Genomic DNA, 21,136 nt, shown 5'->3' on the forward strand with positions numbered 1-21,136 from the left:
AGATATTCATTATTATAGTCTTGATGTTTTACCATGCATTATTCATTTACTTTCATTCTTTCAGGTAATGTCCTTTAAATGTGATCGCCTTTAAATGACTATGGTTGTGTGTTACTCCATTGTTGTATTGTACAATCAAGTCTTTATTTGTTCCTGTTTGTAAATTATAAAGCATTGGAACATAATGAGCATGGTAAGTGATTGAAATTCTCTATATCAATGTTTGCTTTATATGAATCAACTGAACCAGACCTGTGCATCACTGATGGCCATAGGCTAAATAAATGCTGAAATGCTGAAGTGATTTTATATGTCATCAGCCATTATCACAGTTCTCATCTGCTTGGAGATACTGTTCATTACTGGATATATTTCCATTAATAAAATAATTACTGATCCTTTTTGTTAATACAGTACTTCCTCTCCCCCACCCCCTCCCTGGGCTGAGTGCCTGGAAATAGTCAGGGAGTGAAAGTGCTAAATGGTGGGGAATATTCAGATTAGTTAATAATGCTTAGTAACACTCGAACCATCAATTGATTGTAAATGTAGAATTTCCTGAGTCTCCCATTCTTTTTAACTGGCATTGAAATGACGACTTAAGTGTCTCAAGTGCGGCAACGCCCTTAAAAGTAAAAACGAACTACCTGAGTAACACTATCTAAATGTTTTTTTCCCACAGAATTATGAAAGTCTTTCTTTTCAGTAACCCTCATGCAGAACACAAGCTGCACAGTAAGTATTTAAAGGGAAATAAATCAGAAGAAAAACACAATTATTAAACAAGTTATATTAATGGTAACAAATCGATTTGATCATCGTAATTATTTTTACTAAAACAGCCATAGAAAGTCAATGTTGTATTCTTATAAAATGCGAGCCTCAATGTTTTTTTTATTCAATATACTGTTTTCAACCTTGGTAAGTCATCTTTTAAAATGTTTAGTTGAATTAATCTCATCGTTTTATTAACATTTATAATTGATTTATATATTTTTACTTTTGGCGTAATCATTTTTGATAACATAAATTCTTGCTCATTCAATTCTTTATTGTCAAATAATAAGTACACGTTGTTTGTAAGATTCTTGCTCATTCAATTCTTTATTGTCAAATAATAAGTACACGTTGTTTGTAAGATTCTTGCTCATTCAATTCTTTATTGTCAAATAATAAGTACACCTTGTTGGTAAGTCATCTTTTAATAGTTGACCTTGGTAAGTCATTTTCTTTTTAAATTGTTATTGACCATTCTTGATAACCTAACTTATTTTGTTGTTTGTATTTGTTTTCTGTTTTTCAATCACTTAAAAACTGTTTTAACACGAAGGTGAGCGTGAATTTGTCTTTTTCAAATTCTTGCCTTTAATTCACACTACCATTCCCATTTAAACCATTCTTTGTTTTCTAACATCTTTTATTGTTAAGGAGACGCGAGACCAGTGCCTGGTTTGGTATTACTGTTTAATCTTTATGATTAATACTGTAACATATACCTCCTAACTGTTATCATTCTTATTCATTGTTTTCATTTATGTTTATAATTCCCATGTCTAATTTATAGTTTAAAATTCAAGTTGTTGTGATGACCGTTAATTTCAGTTTGATTTTTTCCCTTCCAGGCTTCACACGAATTTAACAAAAGATAAATGGTGTATTAAGTTACCTGATATCTAGGATACAAAAAGATATGAATCGGTAAGTGGTACACTAGGATTGGTTTGAAAACTAAGATATAATAATATATTCATAGCATGTATTAACATAAAGATATGAGCCTCCACATTAATGCATATACATAGAACGCTGGGTGGGGATCCTGACCTCGCATAGCGGGCAGGGAGGTACATACTGTGTCTTCTATCCCCTTATATCTGTTTTCCAACATGCTTTCTGTCTTTGTCTTGGAGTGAGATTGCTTGGTTTTGTCCTAACCTTGGTCGGAGTCCTTGGCTGAGAGGGAAACAGTCGAATGTATAGTTATTGCTTTGGGAGATGATATTTTTTTCCTTGTAAATCATCTCTCTGTTATGTACTGTATTATGTTTTATTTACATGTTATATTTGATTTGTTAACATTTGAGTGTATTCCTCTTAGTGGGGACCTGTGCTTGTGTCTGGATGAGACTTTTAGGTGATCTCAAACTAAGTACTTTGATGGTGTGCTCTTGGAATCTACATCTGTTTCCTATTTGAACGAATTCCCCTTTGTCTTACCTTTTCTTGGTGCTTTAATTGAATTCTATAACTTTTTACTATCCCATTTCTTCCTTTTTACTGGCGCTGATATGACCTTTAAAAGCGGGTGGTTGATGGAGCATCACCCTTGAATCATATACCTATGATGTTCGCATGGGTGTACGATCCGATAGTGATGTCGTTTCTTCTCCTTTACTACCTATCCTGCTTCTTTGGTTTGTGATTGTATTTTTGACAGGGATATTTTTTTCTGTAAATCTCTGTCTGTTTGTTCTTGTTATTATAATTTAGCTTATGATATCTTTAGGTTATGATTTGATTACATTGTACTATTTGTTAGATTGCTTGTTTTTTGTTTCAGCGTCTCTCGTATAACCTCAATTGTGTTGGAAGAGACCTAAAGCAACAAACAAAAAAATATGACCTTAATGTGTTGCAACTCCGTAAAACCCTCAAAAACAAAAACAAACAATACATAGAACGAAATTGACGTCACTCAACTCTTCGTTATTGCTTTTAGACAGTCATTATAATGAATAGTTCTCACAGGCATGCACTTACTTGCTGGTCTGATAACCCATTTTATTATGGGCTAATTGTTATAATAATCTCAAAATATGAGAGAAAACATTGTACATTACAAGGTCTATAATTGCATTTGGATGTCATACTGCATATATGTAAATGTTGGTTCTCACTATATTATATAAATTAGACTAAACTTTTGTACTCAGTTTTGTGTGTTGGTACATTATATCCTTTACATTAAGACTCATGCCATTGCAATTCTCTTTCTTCTAGTGACTGTGAAGCGCAGAAAACTGTTGGTTTGGACACCATACTCGACACGATAGCCTGAGCAGGACAGTACTACAGGACACAGTCGAAGGCCAGCACAGAAGAGGGCACCAAAGGAAGATGTGGCTGGACAATATAAAAGAATGGACAGATGTCGGTTCCGGAGCTGCTACATAGGGCTAGCAACAGGCAGGCATGGAGAGACTAACTTCTGCTTCACACAAGTCGCACCGACGACCATCCGGTCATGGGATTGAGTGAGTGAGTGACATTATATCCGGCTGGTGGATGCTGTGAATATTTTATCTAAGAGCATCGCATCAATTATTTTTGTGGTAATGTTGAAATGGTTTAGATTGGTTGTTGTTTAACTGCTTTTTTGATTTTTATGTTGGTTGATATATGTTGTACCTAAAATTAAGGTTGGAAAATAAAATGAATTTCATGGCTTTAAAAAACACTTATTAAACAATAATTCAAATAGTTATACGCACTTATTGATAGCTTTGTAAAAATATTTTTAATTTCTTCTGATTCTGGCAGAAGAGACGGTTAAAATCCAAAACATTCCAAACAATGTATTTTGTTCTTTACTAGATTTGCTTTATCAATTAAAAAATATTTTTCACAGTTCACATTTGCTCGCAGCCTAGTATTCACTTTGCACTTTCTCTACTTATTTGCTTTATTTAAATAAATTTTGTTGTGGCTGTCGTGACTTTATCAATCTTTTTTTTTTCATTTCAGAGGCACTCATGAGGATCTTGTGTAGTATATTAGAATAACATTCCAAACAACTTTTTACAAATAAACAATGAAAATGTTTCCTTTGTGTTTCTTTTTTATTTATTATTCTTTTTGTAAGTTTTTCTGTTTTTTGACAGCGGGGGTCACCTGGGTGAAGTTCCTGACCTCCCATAATGGGTAGGAAGGCACTTACTGTGTCTACTTTCCCCATGTATCCGTTTTCAAGCATGCTTTCTTTCTGTCTTGGAATGAGATTACTTGGTTTTGTCCTGGTGCTGGCCAGGTACTCTGGCTGGGAAGGAAACAGTCAAATGTATAGTTAGAAGATGATTTTTATCTTGGAAATCACCTGTTTTGTACTGTATTATTTTTGTTTTACATAAATATTTGTAAACATTTGAGTGTCTTCCTCTCAGTGGGGACATGTACTTGTGACAGAGTTAGACATTTAGGTAGCCTTTAGGTAATCTCAAACCAAGTACACTGATACATCTGTTCCTAATTCCCCTTAGTCTTACTTTTTCTTGTGTGCTTTCAATTGTCAATCCATTAAAAAATTTTTTCACTATCTCATTTTCTTTACTGGCGCTGATCTAAATGCGTTGCAAGCGCCGTAAAACCCTAAAAAATAAAAAAAGAGCCTGTCACTCTATGACTGTTCTTTCGTGTTGACTTTTTTCTCTTATTCTTGAGATCTATTGGTTTGTCATACCCTTGGTTGATGCCATTAGCCAAGACGGAATTTCTGTGTCTTCAATCCAACTGTATCTGTTTTCCAACATGCGTTGTCTTTGTTTTGGAATGAAATTACTTGGTTTTATCCTGGCCCTGGCCGGATACCCTAGCTTGAGAGAAAAAGCCAAATGAATATTTTTGGGAGATTATATTTTTTGTCTTTTACACTGTTATATATGTATATATTGATTTGTAAACATTTGAGTGTATTCCTTCCATTCGGTTGTGCTCGTGCTGGGATGAGACTTTTAGGTGTTCTCAGACTAAGTACACTGGTAGTCTGCTGTTGGAATCTAGACATCTGTTCCCTATTTAAACCATACCTCTTGTCTTTACTTTTTCTTGTAAGCTTTCAAAGAACTTATTTCTATCCCATTTTCTTCCTTTTTACTGGCGCTGATATAACCTAAATGTGTTGCAAGCTCCGTAAAACCCTAAAAAAACTTAAACTTTTCTGGTAAGCTTTCAATTCCAAATCTATTTATCTCATTATCTTTTTTTAATGGCGGTGAAATGATCTAAATGTGTCGCAAGCGTTGTAAAACCCTTAAATATATAAAACAAAACAAGACAGAAGTTGTCATTTTCTTGAAATATTTTTCCTTTATAGTTTTCCTTGTTAAGTATCGCGTTTTATTCAGTGAGCATTTTGTAATATTCCGAGTGTATCCCTCATGTATGCAATTTATCCGTGTCTGATGGGACATACCTGTGGAGTTATCACTCAGTTTATTAATCTTCGTATCCAATTCTGTGTCTACCTCTATTCTCTATTTCAATATGTTCATTTTTGGGAGCTTTTATGCAGTTCCAAGTTTCTAATCGATATTTTGAAAATCTCTCATCGTCCTTTTAAATGATGTTGAGACGATTTGCATCTCAGTTGGCCGATGGATTCCATATTGAGCCATAGCCTTGCTATATCTTCTATTTTCCTTTATCAGGGGCAGGATCTTTGGCATCCTATGATGGACGGGGAGGCCAACTTTGCTGTGTCTCTACTTGCGCAGTTGGTAGAGCGCTCGCTTCACGTGCAAAGGGACCATGACTCCCCCTTGTCCACCCAACAGTGATTGGGAAGCTTAGTCTGTTAGATCTGGTGGAAAGTACTTTACGATAGATAGCATCCTATCCAAAGGGTAGCAATTGCTATTGTCCATTTCACGCTATAAAAACTGGGATATAATCCTGCTTCAAGGGTCTCATGACTTTTTACTATATCATTTATGAAGTGCAATATTGACTAAATGTGCACAGAGTGCTTTACAAGGGGTCCCAAGCCATCAGCAATGCTTAAACATGTTGGACGGGACATGTCGTCTGTTTTGGCGAAGGTACTAAAATGTTTGAGCTTTTAGACAGTGCAAGATCCACTAAACATGCTCAAAATGCTTCACAATGTGGTATAAGACAAAAGCAACTCTTTTTTAGACGAGACATGATGCCTGTGCGGCGCTATTACAATTTTACTCACTTAAGATTTGAACAAATATATTATATTAACTTGGTCATTCTGTCCTGTATTTATCTTGTTGTTATATCAATCTTTTTCCTTTCAGTATTGGTAATGTGGCCCACTTGGGAATTCAGATCACAGCAAACTATTACTTATCCCGTGTTATGAACCTATGGGTGAGGTGTGAAGAAAAGGGGACTCATGAGCGAGAAGATTACTTTTCTGAGAATATCCGTGATGAGAAAGGGGGGGGGGGGGTTGTATTTTGATTAAAGGCAGACATTAACAAATCTTTTACAAAAAGATACATTAATCCGTTTCCTCTCATTCTCAATAAAAGGTTCCAGATAGGACCACAGTGAAATCAAATAGTCTCATTCAAGATCAAGGACACAAAGCCATCTGGTAAGGATCAATTAGAGGCATAGACTGAAGTGCAAAGTTGTGGACTGATTGAGACTCCATTGGCCATGGGTGGACCAACGTTATCCGCTCTTAGGGGAATTCCACCCACCGCAAAAGATGATTTTCAACAAATTGTGTACACACTGAAGACATGCAAAAACCATGATCTACTATTTTTCTTACATAAAAAAGTCAAAAGCCACTGATACTAGTTGTACATTACAACTCATTGAAATTCAATATAACCACAATACTTTTATAATTTAAACTGTAAATGATGAATGAGCGTGACATAAAAATAAACTATGGTGAGATCCTTACTTTCCAAGTAATTACCTTAAGAAGTAAAGGGAGAAGATGAAGAAATAGATCCTTGTTCTTTTTTCCAAAGTCAAAATCAGAGTATCAAATAAAACTATTAGAAAGTAACAAGACATAAAATAAAATAATAAACAAACTATTTTATTTCATTGTGTTCGCTAGGTAGATATTACAAAAGCAGTAATACAATAATTAGAATAAAAATATATAAATTCAATAAAACATAACAATTTATTGTAAATTAAGTTAACATATAGTAGATAAATAAACAAATCACAGAGTTAAAACGGGTATAAATATTTAAATTGTATTGAGACTTCAAAAATATTCAGTAATGCCATATTCAGGTTTTCAGTAAGTTGAGGATTATTTTAAATCTATCTATCAATATCTGAAGTAAAAGTTTCCATACCGAAATGAAAAAAGCGTTGTGCCAGAAATCAACAGGGTTTTGCTGCCCTTGAATCACAGATTCGGGTTATTAAAGAAAGCACTATCATTTTTATAGCTAGCATCACACCTTTGGTGAAACAACATAATTGTGCTGCTTCAATTGATGATAATGATAATGATAATGATGATGATGGTGATGATGATGATGATGATGATGATTATGATCATAATCATGATGATGATGATGAGACTTGTATCTGTGACATATTGAAACTATTCTTTAGAGTGCACAGTTTCCCCAAAAAAGTTTGCACTCAAAATCAAAAGAGTACAACTTACCATTACCAATTTGATTTTCATCTCTCAATAATTATTCTAGCATCCTTCATAAATCAACCTTGCGCCTTAAAAATCTATTATCCTCCAACCTTGATTTGTATAAAGGAATTCGGCTTTTAATACACCTACAAAGTAAAAGGGGAAATGAGAAGCCTTATGAAATCATAGAGTATGCACGTGATAGTCCAAAAGTTAACAACTTTTGTGCAACGTCTACAGCAAAGTGTACAGGCATTTCTTTTTTGAGGAGAAAAATATGAATGGCATTGCATATCTGGAACACGAGATCAATGGTTTCATTTTTCAGCAGGATGGAGCTCCAACCAATTGTTCGAACATTTTACTCCAGTGTCCTGTCGCATCATTGGATTGGACGCAGGGTACCACATGACCTCGTTTTTCAAACTTGGCCTCCAAGATCGCCTGACTTCACCCCGTGTGACTTCTTCTTGTGGGGTTAGATAAAGGATGTTGTGTATGTACCACCTTTTCCAACTGATGCCAGAGATGGGGAGTTGCTTGTGTATGTTGGTGTGTATGGATCTATTTGGACCTTTTATGTCTTGTTGATGAAGCACCAGAGAAATGGAAATGATCCACAAGCTCCGGAGATTCCATACACTTTTGTTAAAAAATTGTAATCACCGAAAATAAATAATTTGATTTTCTTCTTTTTCGAATCAGATCCACCAACTTCCTCAAAAATAGTCTCCAAATTTTCTCTTGAATCATCTATGTTTGCCATTGCTATGACGATAGTATTGAACTTTGAATTCAGATGTTTTCTATTTACAATTGACATACTCAGTTTGAAGCTACCTCTACCGTGATCTCCACCAATTTTAATCTAAAGGTATAGTTCCTTCATACCATGTAAGGTCATTTACATAATCTTTTAAATTTTTAATCTTAATCTAAGTTGTTTCTGTCAACATTCCATGAGCGTCTTTAAAAACCTTATACTTTATCTCTAAATCCTCATCCCCTATGATACTATTTGCTTTTCTTCTTTGCTCGTGATGACTTGAAATCCTCACACCATCTTCTATCAAAGATCCTCTAATTGTTTTTTTCATGGGACCAGGTGAGGCCACATTTGTCCTTTATAGAAAGAACAAAAGAAGGACCAGACAATGACTTTTTTTACAGGGATCCATGCTTTTTTTGCAAATGTTGCGGCTTGCTGGAAGTGATTTTTAAAAAGTTTATGAGCTTGTTGTGTCTGTATGGCTTATGTTGAACTTCCTGCTACATGTTTTCTAATGTTTGTTAATTCTACAGATCGTTTTCTCGGTGTCGGGGATTTGAATTTGTAGGTTGTATTCTGTACTTTGTTAGTTTCATGATGTAGATGGCTGACCTTTTGTTTAACATTTGATTATATTAGATTTTTCTCCATTCAGCTTTCTCCTAATCAAATTACTCTAGAGTAATTCTTCTTCCTCAGAGAGTGGTTTGGATAAAAGTGGAAGAGACTTTTAGACCTGGGTGAATGAATGTTTAGATCCATGTGAATCAGTGAAACCTTCAAAGAGAGTAGTAGAGAACAGATCTGAATGATCAGGTGAATTTGTTGAAAAGTTGTTAGAAATGTCCTATGGGTGTTGATACCCCGTGTGGTGTCCGGGGTCCCTCAACTAGAGTGAGAGGGTCAAGAATAGCCCAACGCCAAGCCAGCGTGTCGTAAAAGGCGACTAATGGTGTGTGATTCCCCCATCTTTGAGTCACCTGGTCCTCCAGGTTGGGGGTTGGCAAAGGGTTAACACCCCTTTCCGTTAAACTCAAACCGTTACAGAAACGCAGACAGACCAACCAAATCCTTTTTTTAGCTTGGGCGACCGAAGAGTTTCTGGAATGACAGAATTTATGAAGGACAACAGACAAAGCCGAAAGGACTCTGCTGACCCGATGACGTCTTAGCCAAACAAGCAGCTTCGAATTGCGTCGTGGAACGTTCGCACCATGTATGAAGCAGGAAAAAGCTCTCAAGTTGTGATTGAGATGAGAAGATACAGGCTGCATATACTTGGAGTAAGCGAAACCCACTGAATACAATCCGGACAGAAACACCCCAAGTCTGGGGAGAAGATTTTATATTCAGGGAGAGGGGACGGGATTCATACACAGGGAGTATGAATAATTCTAAGCAAGTTTGCCCAGAAGTCACTGAGAGGATGGGAACAACACGGAGAAAGGATCCTCATGGCGTCCTTTACAACACGGAGTAAGAAGATCAGCATGAACATTGTACAGATCTATGCCCCAACAAATGATGCAACAGATGAGGACAAAGATAATTTTATAGTCTGCTACAACAAGTCATTGACAAGTTGCCAAGGAAAGACATCAACATATTGATGGGAGATGCTAATGCTAAAAAAGGGACAGGATAACGTAGGTTATGAAGGTGTCATGGCATGGGAGAAATTAACGATAATGGTGAGAGATTTGCAAATTTCTGTGCATTCAACAGTTTGGTGATTGGAGGATCAGTGTTCCCCCATAAGAGGATCCACAAAGCAACTTGGGTCTCACCAGATATATATATATATATATATAATATATATATATATATATATATATATATATATATATATATATATATATATATATATATAACTTTGCGAAGAATATGTTTTAGTTTATGGATATCAAGTTCTGATTATTATTTTCTTTGGATCGTGGATATATGTATTAGCTATGCAAAATTCCACTGCAATATAGTACACAGTTATAAAAATATCCACTAAGTAACATAATGGATTACGCCATATGTCTGTTGATTACCATGTGAAGAAAGTTGAAGAGTTGATAACGTCCCTCCCTTTAATTAATGCTATGGACTTTGGTAAAATACTCACAACATCTGTCAGCCTAATGAATTGTACCAACACACAGAACTGCGTGTAACTTTTTACGTTTATTTAATCTGATTGATATAATTAGTGAGAACTAATCATTTAAATGGAGGTCTAAAAACAATGATAAAGAGCGGAATGACTTCAACTTCATTCCTTCTACATATCCCAAGCAGCGGAATCGATCATCGTCATTGTTTGTGAGCATTTATCACAATATTTTGACACATTGATGAGGGAATTGGATTCAGTAGTCTGATGTCACGCTGCCCGGCAACGGCGGCCATCTTGGTTCTAAACAAAGAAAATCTGTACTTTTTATTCTTCATGCTGGCTAGAACTTTTCATATGCCTTGTGATCAGAATGTGTAAAAGTCAAAACATGATCAAATTTATGTGTTCCCCCCCCCCCCCCCCCCCCCCCCCTTCTGGATACGCTTTTATGCTCGCCGGAGAAATATTTCATATGGCGTCCGCCATTGTTCCGATAGTTTAGAGCTAGTGTTACGAAGTTACCATGCGTCATTAGGAAGGAAGTGACGTTACGACTGTTGAAGAGTATTGCATGGAGCCACCTGACACCATGTATTTCTTAACGAAGTGGTTATTCAGTATGATACTGAATAGTGAGTGATGCTCAGGATCTGTGGGGCTGGTTGGTTTACATGACATCAAATACTTGACTCGGGTATGGTTGATAAGTTATCACCAATTTTTCTCTCTTTAATAACACAAACGCAAAAGGTCGTGAGTTCTTTAAAACTATTCATTACGGGAGAGAGGAATCTCATACTATTTATAGATATGTTTAGGGACACACTTCGGGTTGTGAATGGTTTTTACACATGTACAATGGCATTGGGTGAGAAAAACAAAAAATGAAAACAAAAAACCGTGTTCCCCCACCCGTGAAAAAACAAAAGAAACAAAGAAAAGAGAATAATTTTCACTTTATCACCTCAAATGGAGATGCCAACCTTAGGAGTAAAGATGGACTTTTTAAATTGATGGTGTGCGTTTAGCTAAAATACCCACAACATCCGCCAGCAGGATATAACTATGTGTAACCTTGAACGTTTATAGCTTAATTGATAAATTTTAGTGAGAACTCGTCACAAAAATGGCTGGCAAAAAATAATAATAAAGAGCTGAATGACATCAACTTCGTTCCATCTACAGCTCGGGATCCCGATAGCTTAGTTGGTAGAGCACGCGCTTCACACGCAAAGGAACCGAAATTGATCCTGGGCATAGCAAACTAGAGCGGGCATTGATCCCGGGTGAAGTCGAGGTTAGTTTCTGACCTCCATACCCACTCAGCAGTGATTGGGTAGCTGGATACGTTAACAACTTTTTTTTTTTTAACTTAAACTTTTATATAGCGCTGTATCCACTAAACGTCCCCAAAGCGCTTTACACCGGGTCCCTCGCCAACCACAACACTTAAAATGTAAGCCGACACATGACGCCTGTTAGGCGATATTACACTTTTTCAGACAGAGACAACGCTGCTAAAGACCCGCACTCATTTTACAATTGAGTATGCATATGGTGAGAGAATACGAGTAGAGAGTTTTTTTTCAAAAACTCAACAATGCGCCGCTAGAACCGGTCTTGAAGTTTGGACCTTATTATTATTATTATTATTATTATTATTATTATTATTATTATTATTATTATTATTATTATTATTATTATTATTATTATTATTATTATTATTTATTATTATTATTATCCACAATAACATCATCACCAGCATCACCATCAGAGTAAAAAACAAGAAGCCGAAAAACACCAGCAATATTATTACGTCTTCCAATCTAATTTGAAGTTTAATATCCAGGTTAGGAGGCTATGTCATTTTTAAAGAGAAAAAAAAAAGCCAATGCGTGATAGTCATGTGAAATTCGCAATGGTTGACATCTCTGTGAAAATTGACAATCGACAGCTTGTAAAAATGTTAATATCAACAACAAATGAATACAAGTCACTGATTACTACACACGGATGTGGATGTGTACGTATTAAATTTCTGTCCACCATTCTTTCTTTTCTTTTCAGGTTGGAAGGACGTGTGGTGCTGGCTGGCGGTCTTCATTGGAAAGATTATGCGGATTTCTTAGCTGGGTGGGCCCCCCTGCCGTGGATTTCCAAGTCTTCAATTCGTGGAGCTGGTGATGATGATGTTTTGTAAGTAAAGTATAATTTTAATATGCTTTCTTACTTTTTTTTTTTCATAACCAGAGCCTGAATCATCCATTTTATGTTTTGTTTTATTTTATGTTGTTTACATGGCAGCCGTGGTTTCCTCCATCCCACACCCCCTTCTGTTTGCGCGTATTTAGTTGGGGTTTGGGGTACTTTGGGTGTGTCGTCTTCTATCGTAGCGATCTATTCTGTGGGTGGTTGGTTAATGGTGCCCAGTCTGACATGTGTTTTTTTCTATTTTTCGGATGATTTATGGGGATGGTTGTGATTTTTCTTTTCTTTTCTTTTTTGTATTTTTTTTTAATGTGTGGTGGTGGTGGTGTGATGATGGGTGGTGTGGTGGTGGTGGTGGTGTGTGGTGTGATGGTGTGTGGTGTGATGGTGGTGGTGGTGATGGTGTGATGGTGGTGGTGGTGTGATGGTCGTGGTGAGGTGGTCGTGGTGATGATGGTGATTTTTTATGATTTGCTATGTACTAACTATTTTTTTCTTATTTTTCAGGAGAAGGCCGTGGTCTGTCTAACCCGGATGCTTGGAGTGGTGGTATTATGTCTAATCATTTCCCATGCGTTCTTTTTCAGGAACTGAGTTACCATTTAAAATGTGAATCGCTGCTAGATGGCTACAGTGTGGTGTGTGAACCCCTAAGTTTTATGAAGTATTTGGAAGCGCAATGAGCATGGTAAATGCTTGACTTGCGCTATTACTTCATGGGAAGTGGATGGAAGGTGTGCATCACTGATGGTGGACTAGGTCCGTGTCTGTTTACAACCCCCTTCTATTGTGCACGGGCTAGTGGTTTCTTTCGGGTTCTTTGTGTTTCGTCTTCTATCTAGGACTACTCTGTAGACTCTGTACGTCGTCGACTTGGTCTGCTGGGTGGTAATCGCTTGAAGTCCAGTATTACGGGTTGTATGTCACGTTTACTGTGGCCATTGGCGACTCACTGTGCATACTTGATTGCAAAGATGGTAGCGGTTGCCCAGAGTGCAATTTCTTTTGTACATTGGGCGGGTGGTGGAGTGGTTCGATCTTTGATCGGATCCGGGCGGCCTGCTAAAGTAGCCATTTGTCATGGTGGAATTCCGTAGTCGCACCTCCTCGCCACGTTAATGTGGGTGTTTCCCCGATAATGGTGAGACATGGAGCAGGCTGGGTTATAATTCACTCAATCCTAGAGATTTTTGCTACCGTTCAAAATTGGAAAAAAATGCATTAAAAATGAACATGTACATACTTTTTTTATTCAACTCTTATTAACATGAAAATAACTAAAAACGTTAGCTTTGATACTACGTCTATAATTTGTCCCCGGTAAACTACGGATATCGTCAGTGTTAGGGTTGAGTGAGTTAGAGCTGGAGCGGCACGGGACCGAAAAATCAGGCCTGCCTTTGAACATTTAAAAATTCGTCATTTTTAGGAGATATAAATCGTATTCTTTTTATTTACCTTTTAAAAATCATTTTATTCTGAGATCAACGTTCATTTTCAATTAATCTTTGACTTAGATATGCTCATGAAGTTCTGAAACTGGAGCCACAATTTCGTAATTTTACTAATTTAATTGTTCGTAGTTGTAGGCAGGTCTGCTTTAAGCTGGCGGTATATAAAACGGGATCTCGGCTCCTGGGAAGAAAAGTGTCACAGACCTGGCCAGCTGAGACAAAAATGTAAATAATGGATTATAACGCAAATTTTTTTTTTACTTTACAGCCCCATCAAGACTGTTTAAGATGGTGAAATCTAATCATTCATAATACAGTACTGAAGTTTCATCATTCTAATGGAGCACCAACTTGGTAAGTAGTGAGAATCAATTCAAAGTTAAAACCTTATATAATATTAATATCTTTTATAATTCTATTCATTTAAATGCTTCTATGTGGTCTTTTGGTGTGACATCCACCTTCGGAACGAAAGGTCTAGGGTTCGAGTCTATCTCTGGGCAGCATATATTGTCATTTGAAAAGGCTCTTAACTCGCGTTCTCTCAACTACCTCAGATGTAAGATGAGTACCTGGCCGTTAACAGCGTTGTTTCTGTAGCAATAAAATTGTAAAATCGCCGAACGGCTGTCGTGTATCGTCCTAATCGTTAAATGTCGTTGGCAAGGGACATCTAGTAAAGTGCTTTTTACGCCATATAATGTTCATATATTCCTTTGAATTGATCCCAAAACTAAAAACTGTTTCTGTTCCAACTGTACAATGTGAAAGTAAAAACTTAAAAATTGAAAAAATCGTAGTCTTGTGGTATGACACTCGCTGTCGGATCGGAAGATCCTGGGTTCGAGCCTCGAGCAATGAACACATTTGATAATTATACAGACATTGATTACTCAACTCTGTTTACGTACTATATTTCTGTCACACAAACTTCATTTTCACCTTGTTTTCCCGATGTGGAACGTTGTGTGATTTAAGGATGGAGGTCTCTCAACGACAGTTATGTGATGTTTGGTGTAATTAATTCGGAAAGATGGTGTTGTTTTTTTTTAAATAAGCTATTATAAAATAAATAACTAAAAATAAAATTCCCTTTATCCACCCCATAGGGGAAATTTTTTATCTAGGGTCTATTCCAAGGGAAGACTGGAACAACCCAGGCATCAGCCTCGGTGCATCGCAGCAATTTGAGAATAGGCGAGGTGACTTTCGCAGCGGCGGGCGATAGAACCTCAGTACCTTCCGGGTACGAAGCAAAGACCGTACCGCTGAGCCGCGCTGCTCTCCGACATAGATATAAGGTAAAATAAGTTTTATGCACTGATTCTTGAATGTAATAATTCATTTTTTTGTTCTTATTCTTTAAGTCATCATGGTTTTTATTTTTCATAACCAAACCCCGATTCGTTCACTTTATTATTTTTTTCCTTTGTTTTTATTTTCATTCATTTTATTGTTCACATGACAACTGGAGGAAATTAAGGGACATGGAACCACACAGATGGCCCAGGAAAGAGTTGATTGAAGTTGTTGACGCCTATGCCCCACCTAGAACTTAAGGGCTTAAGTAAGTGATTAATTGTACTTAACTGCAATTGACCATCCGTGTATTAGCCTAAGATGTGTCATCTCCTTTATTGTAGCTAACATGGTCGTGCGGATGTCAAGATTTGTATGCGGGTGGTTGGATGGGAGCATCACCCTTGAATCATATACCTATGATGTTCGCATGGGTGTACGATCCGATAGTGATGTCGTTTCTTCTTCTCTTTACTAGCCTATCCTGCTTCTTTGGTTTGTGCTTGTATTTTTGACAGGGGATATTTTTTTTTCTGTAAATCTTCTGCCTGTTTGTTCTTGGTTATTTATAATTTAGCTTATGATATCTTTAGGTTATGATTTTGATTTACATTTGTACTATTTTTGTTAGATTGCTTGTTTTTTTGTTTCAGCGGTCTCTCATATAGCCTCAATTGTGTTGGAAGAGACCTAAAGCAACAAACAAACAGTCGATGTAGGTCCTTCTCCATCAACCTTTGCCGTCTCTTTCATGTGCTAATACATTCAGTTGGTTCTTTGGGGTCTCTTGGTACTGTCGCCTTCTATCGTAGCGATCTATTCTGTGGATGGACGGATACTTTGACTTGCTCAGCCTACATGTGTTCAGTAATTTGTTTAATATTAATTTTTTTGCGGACGATTGATGGCGATGGTTTTGATAGTTAAGCGTGATGCATTGAAGTGAGTCTTGATGACATGCATAATCATGTCTTAAGCTTAAAACATTTGAATGATTTTAAGCACTATGCATTAAATTAATTCTTAAATCAATATTATAATATTGGTGTTTGTACAGTATGTTTTGCAAAGTATTAAATGTTTCTTTATCCTTTTTTTTTTCGGAAAAGAAGGTATTATGAAGGCAATCATTTGTCTCAAATAATTTATTGGAATGGTTATTTATGAGATATGCATTATTATAGTCTTGATGTTTTACCGTTCATTACTCATTTACTTTTTCAGGTAATGGAGTTACATCCACGCAATCCTTTATCAAAATATGAATCGCCTTTAAATGACTACACGCGTGGTGTGTTACTCCATTGTTGTCCTGTACAGTCAAGTAAGTCTATTTGTGCCCGTTTGTAAATTATAAAGCATCGGGAACATAATGAGCATGGTAAGTGTTTGAAATTTTCTATATCAATGATTGCTTTATATGAATCAACTGAACCAGGCCTGTGCATCAGTGATGGCCATAGGCTAAATAAATGCTGAAGTGTTTTATATGTCACCAGCCATCATCAGTTCTCATCTGCTCGTTGATAATATTGTTCACTACTGGATATATTTCCATTTAAACGTGAATTACTGATCCTTTTAGTCCAGTGGTGATCGCCTAAATGCTTGTAACGCTCGAACCATTAATTGTAATTCTAGAATTTCCACTCTTCCATTCTTCCTTTATATTGATGACATTGATATGACTTAAAAGTGTCGCAAGCACGGCAACACCCTTAAAAGCTGAAACAACCCGAGTAACACTGTTACCGAAATGTCTTTACTCCATAGAACTGTAACAGAAGGAAGTCGTGTTTTCAGTAACCCACATGCAGAAAACAAGCTGCGCAGTAAGTATTTAAAGGAAAATAAATAAGAAAAACACTTATATAATTAAACGCGAGTTATATTAATAATTAATGTTAGCAGAAATTTATTTGTCAATCATTTTACTTAAACAGCCATAACAAATTAATAATGTAGTCTTCTAAAATGCAACTCACAATCGTCTTTTTTTTTATTCAAGATGATGCTGTTGTCAACCATGGTCAGTTTTCCTTTAAAAAATCTCAAATCATTTATTTATCTTTTATTATTTTCGCTTTTCACGTAATCTTTTCTGATAATCTAAATTCTTCAGTCAATTCTAAATTGTCAAGTACACGCCATTGGTAAGTCATCGTTTAATGGTTGACCTTGGTAGGTAATCTTTTATGAAGTTTGGTTGTATTAATTTTATTACTTTGTCATCGACATAAACATTTTTGATGCTTGTGGTTTTATTTCTTGGGGATTTTATTTTTTTCAGTCAATTCAAAATTAACACAAATGAGCGGCATTTGTCTTTATCTGCCTCTTGTCTGTAGTGCACACTAACATTCCTTTGCAAACCAATCGTTTTCTAACACAAGGTCTTTTATTGGTAAGGAGACATGAGGCCTGTATTTGGGTTGTATTGCTGTTATATCCGATTAATAAATGTGTAACTTATACTTAACTGTTATAATTCCCATTCGGTGTTTTCATGTATGTTTATAATCCACACGTCTAATTTATAGTGTATAATATTCATGTAGATCAGTTTGTTGTAACCGTTACGTACCCCTAATCGTTTTTGATGAACTAAATTCTTGCTCAGTCGATTCTAAATTGTCAAGGAAGTACACGTCATTGGTAAGTCATCTTTTAATTGTTGACCTTGATAAGTGATCCTTTAAGAAGTTTGGTTGTATTCCTTTTATTATTTTTTGTCATTAACGTAAACATTTTTGAAGTTTGTTTCTCTAGTTTGATTTGTTTTCAGTCAATTAAAAATTGTTTTAACACGAAGGTGAGCGTGCATATGTCTTTATCTACCTATTGTCTTTAATGACATGAAATGAAGTGAGTAGGAAAGTGCCAGAAGACAACAGAGAATAAAAACTTTGCGGCGGTGATGGGGGCTCTAACATTCCCTTGTAACTAATCCTTCTTTTCTAACACTATCTATTTTGTTGGTAAGGAGGCATGGTTTGGTATTACTCTTTTATCTGTATGATCAATGGATGTGTAACATATACAAAACTGTCATCATTCTTATTCAGTGTATTCATGTATGTTTATAAAACACTTGTCTAATTTATAGTGTAAAATTTATGTAGATCATGTTGCTGTGATAACCGCTAATGTTCAGTTTTATTTTTCCCCCTCCAGATTTCACAGCCACATGAATTTAACATGTTCTACGATGCACAAAAATGCCAATCGGTAAGCGATTGGTTTGAAAAATGAAATAAAATATTAATAGCATATAGTAAGCTAAAAATATGAACCTCAATTTTAATGCATATAGATTGAACGAAATTGACGTCACACAACTCTTTGTTAATGTTTTTAGACAATCATATTAATGAATAGTTCTCACAGGCGTGTATTTATTTGCTGGTCTCATTTTTTATAGATTGTAATTGTTGTATTGGAAATCTCAAATCTCGCAAAATATTGTCGATTACAACGTTAAACTTGGCCGATATTTGCGTCGTGATGTTAGACTGCATATATTTATGTACAAGTCAGGTTCTCAATAATTCATATCAATTAGACTAAACTTTTTTTTTAAACTGTTTTTATAGGTCTATGTAATTTTATTTTGGTTGATATTTGAGCGCCCAAAATATAGGTTGAAAAAGAAATGAATATTATGCTTTAAATTTAAAAAACAGAAAAACAATAGAGCAGTAAAGTTAGGTGCCCCAAACGTAAACAAAGGTCGAGAAGCACGTGGCAAACCACATGTTCCTGTCTTGACAGCTCACGTTCCAATGTAAATAATAGAAAAAAATAACCTTTAAAATTTGGCTGTTAGGTGGCAAAAGAAACACATATTCAAAAATACTCGATCATGCATCAAATAATGTCTAGATATGGATATTTTATGGAACAAAAGGTAAAATTTTCTAAAATTTATCAAAAGTTACAGTCTATCTATTTTTAGACCAGAGCAAATTATTGCGCTGGTGTGAACAAAACGAGAATTATTCGGAGCCTGATTTTCATAATAATTTAGCCTTATATTATTATTTCTGCAACTGTTAGATTTTATGTAAACATATTTTCAATATTGAAAGTGTATTGCCTACAACTCAAACTACAAAATTGGGAGACCTATATTGTGCGTAAATTATTCCGGTCCCTAACGGAAATCACTAGCAACTTGTTATTGTTTACGTTTGGGGCAGCAAACTTTACTGTTCTATACACTTCTCGATATCTATCTAGACGTTCTTACTGATCGCTTTATAAAAATATTAAATATATATTTAATTGCTTCTAATTCTAGCTAAAGAGAAACATTTCATGTAATGGATTTTGTTCTTTACAAGAGCTGTTTTATTCAATTGAAAAATATACTTTTCACAGTTCACATTTGTTATCAGCATATTCACTTTGCACTCTAGACAAATTTTGTTAGGCTTTCTTGTTACTCTGTTTGCTTTTTAAAGAATGACAGTATCAATCTTTTTTTTTCCATTTCAGAGGCACACGTGAGGATGTTGTGTTGTATAATAAAAACACTCCTAACATTTTACAAATAAATAATCAAAATATTCCCTTTGCGTTTATTTTATTATTGTATTTTTTGTTTGTTTTTGTTTTTGTTTTTTGGGTGTGATTTTTGGGATTCTATTTTTATATACCCAGGCCTGTCACTCTCTGCGTTGTCTTGCTATGACTGTGTTCTCCTTTCATGTTGACGATTTTCTGTCTTGTTCTTGAGATGTATTGGTTTTGTCCTTACCCTGGTTGGTGCCATTAACCAAGACGGAAGTTGTCAAATGTAAGAGCCCGTTTTCTTGAGCTATTTTTCCTTTATAAATAGATTCCGTGTTAAATATCACTGCGTTTTATTCAGTGATGTGCCTATTGTAATCATTTGAGTGTATCTCTCATGCATGGCAATGTACACGTGTCTGATTGGGATATTCCTGTGTGAAAATATCACACATGTTTAGAAATCTTTGTATCCAATTCTGTGTTTACCTATTTTCTCTGTGTCGAAATGTTCATTGTGGGGAACTTTAACAGCTTTCAGGCAATTCTAAATTTCTAATCCATATTTTGAAAATCCCTCATCGTCCTTTTAAATGACGTAGAGACGATCTATACGCGTCATTTGGCCGATGGGTTCCATATTGATCCATAGTCTTGACTATAAGATCTTCAATTTTTATGATGGGCGGGGAGGTCATCCTTACCGCAGCATTTGATAGCTCAGTTGGTAGAGCGCTCGCTTCACACGCAAAGGGACCGATCACTCCCTGTGCCCTAACATTGATTGGGTATCTGGGTCTGTTAGATCTGGTGGAAAGTATTTTGCGATAGACGAGCCTCCTATCCAAAATGTAGCGATTGCTATTGTCCGTTTCACGCTATAGAAACTGGGATAAATTCCTGCTTCATGTGCCTCATGGCTCTAAGATTTTCTATTAATTTATATTGCGTAATACCCAAGTAGCGTTTTACAAGGGTCCCGAGCAAACAGCAACGCTTATACATGTAGGACGAGACATGACGCATGTTAGGCGATAGTCCATTCTTTTTACAGACACCTGTTAACGGTCAGATTTCTCAATTTACACCCAAGTACGGTGAGATCTTATTTTCCTTCCCTAGCTCCTTTCTGCCTGTCTTGGACTGGGATTACTCTATTTTGTCCTGGTCCAGTGGAATGTATAATATTAGTTTTGGGAGATGTGTTTTTATTCAGCACCAACAGAGTTTAAAAATTTATTGTGTAGACATTTAATTTAGAATTTAGGTGGTTCTCCTTGTGGGCTCCTATGCTTGTCTGGATGGGTCTTAAGGTGATCCCAAACTAAGTACATTTAAAATCTGCTTTTCGAATCTACTTCTTAACCGATTTGAACCAGTCGCGTCTTATTTTTTCTTAGATACCATTCGATTTGCTT

The 21,136-nt window shown here is 35.9% G+C and overlaps 2 long non-coding RNA genes across 5 annotated transcripts; both read left to right on the forward strand.

The window, feature by feature from the left end:
• The first annotated feature begins 106 nt into the window (after positions 1 to 106).
• On the forward strand, positions 107 to 3,823 carry LOC144958012 (uncharacterized). 2 transcript variants are annotated; one of them, XR_013642291.1, is made up of 5 exons: positions 107 to 193; positions 683 to 735; positions 1,623 to 1,698; positions 3,001 to 3,254; positions 3,745 to 3,823. It is a non-coding gene; the product is annotated as an uncharacterized LOC144958012 (long non-coding RNA). The 2 variants fall into 2 exon arrangements; XR_013642289.1 differs by having other exon boundaries at positions 3,001 to 3,258; positions 3,745 to 3,822.
• Positions 3,824 to 12,005: 8,182 nt separating this feature from the next.
• Positions 12,006 to 19,777, forward strand: LOC144958027 (uncharacterized). 3 transcript variants are annotated; one of them, XR_013642307.1, is made up of 9 exons: positions 12,006 to 12,441; positions 14,176 to 14,261; positions 15,382 to 15,474; positions 15,860 to 15,921; positions 16,431 to 16,587; positions 16,980 to 17,038; positions 17,329 to 17,359; positions 18,381 to 18,434; positions 19,704 to 19,777. It is a non-coding gene; the product is annotated as an uncharacterized LOC144958027 (long non-coding RNA). The 3 variants fall into 3 exon arrangements; XR_013642300.1 differs by lacking the exon at positions 12,006 to 12,441 and having other exon boundaries at positions 13,779 to 14,261; XR_013642313.1 differs by lacking the exons at positions 12,006 to 12,441; positions 15,860 to 15,921 and having other exon boundaries at positions 13,779 to 14,261.
• The last annotated feature ends 1,359 nt before the right edge of the window (positions 19,778 to 21,136 follow it).

The sequence above is a fragment of the Berghia stephanieae genome, chromosome 1 (genome assembly GCF_034508935.2).
Source record: "Berghia stephanieae isolate SIO BIC M18660-M18661 chromosome 1, UCSD_Bste_1.3, whole genome shotgun sequence".
Lineage (NCBI taxonomy): Eukaryota > Metazoa > Mollusca > Gastropoda > Nudibranchia > Aeolidiidae > Berghia > Berghia stephanieae.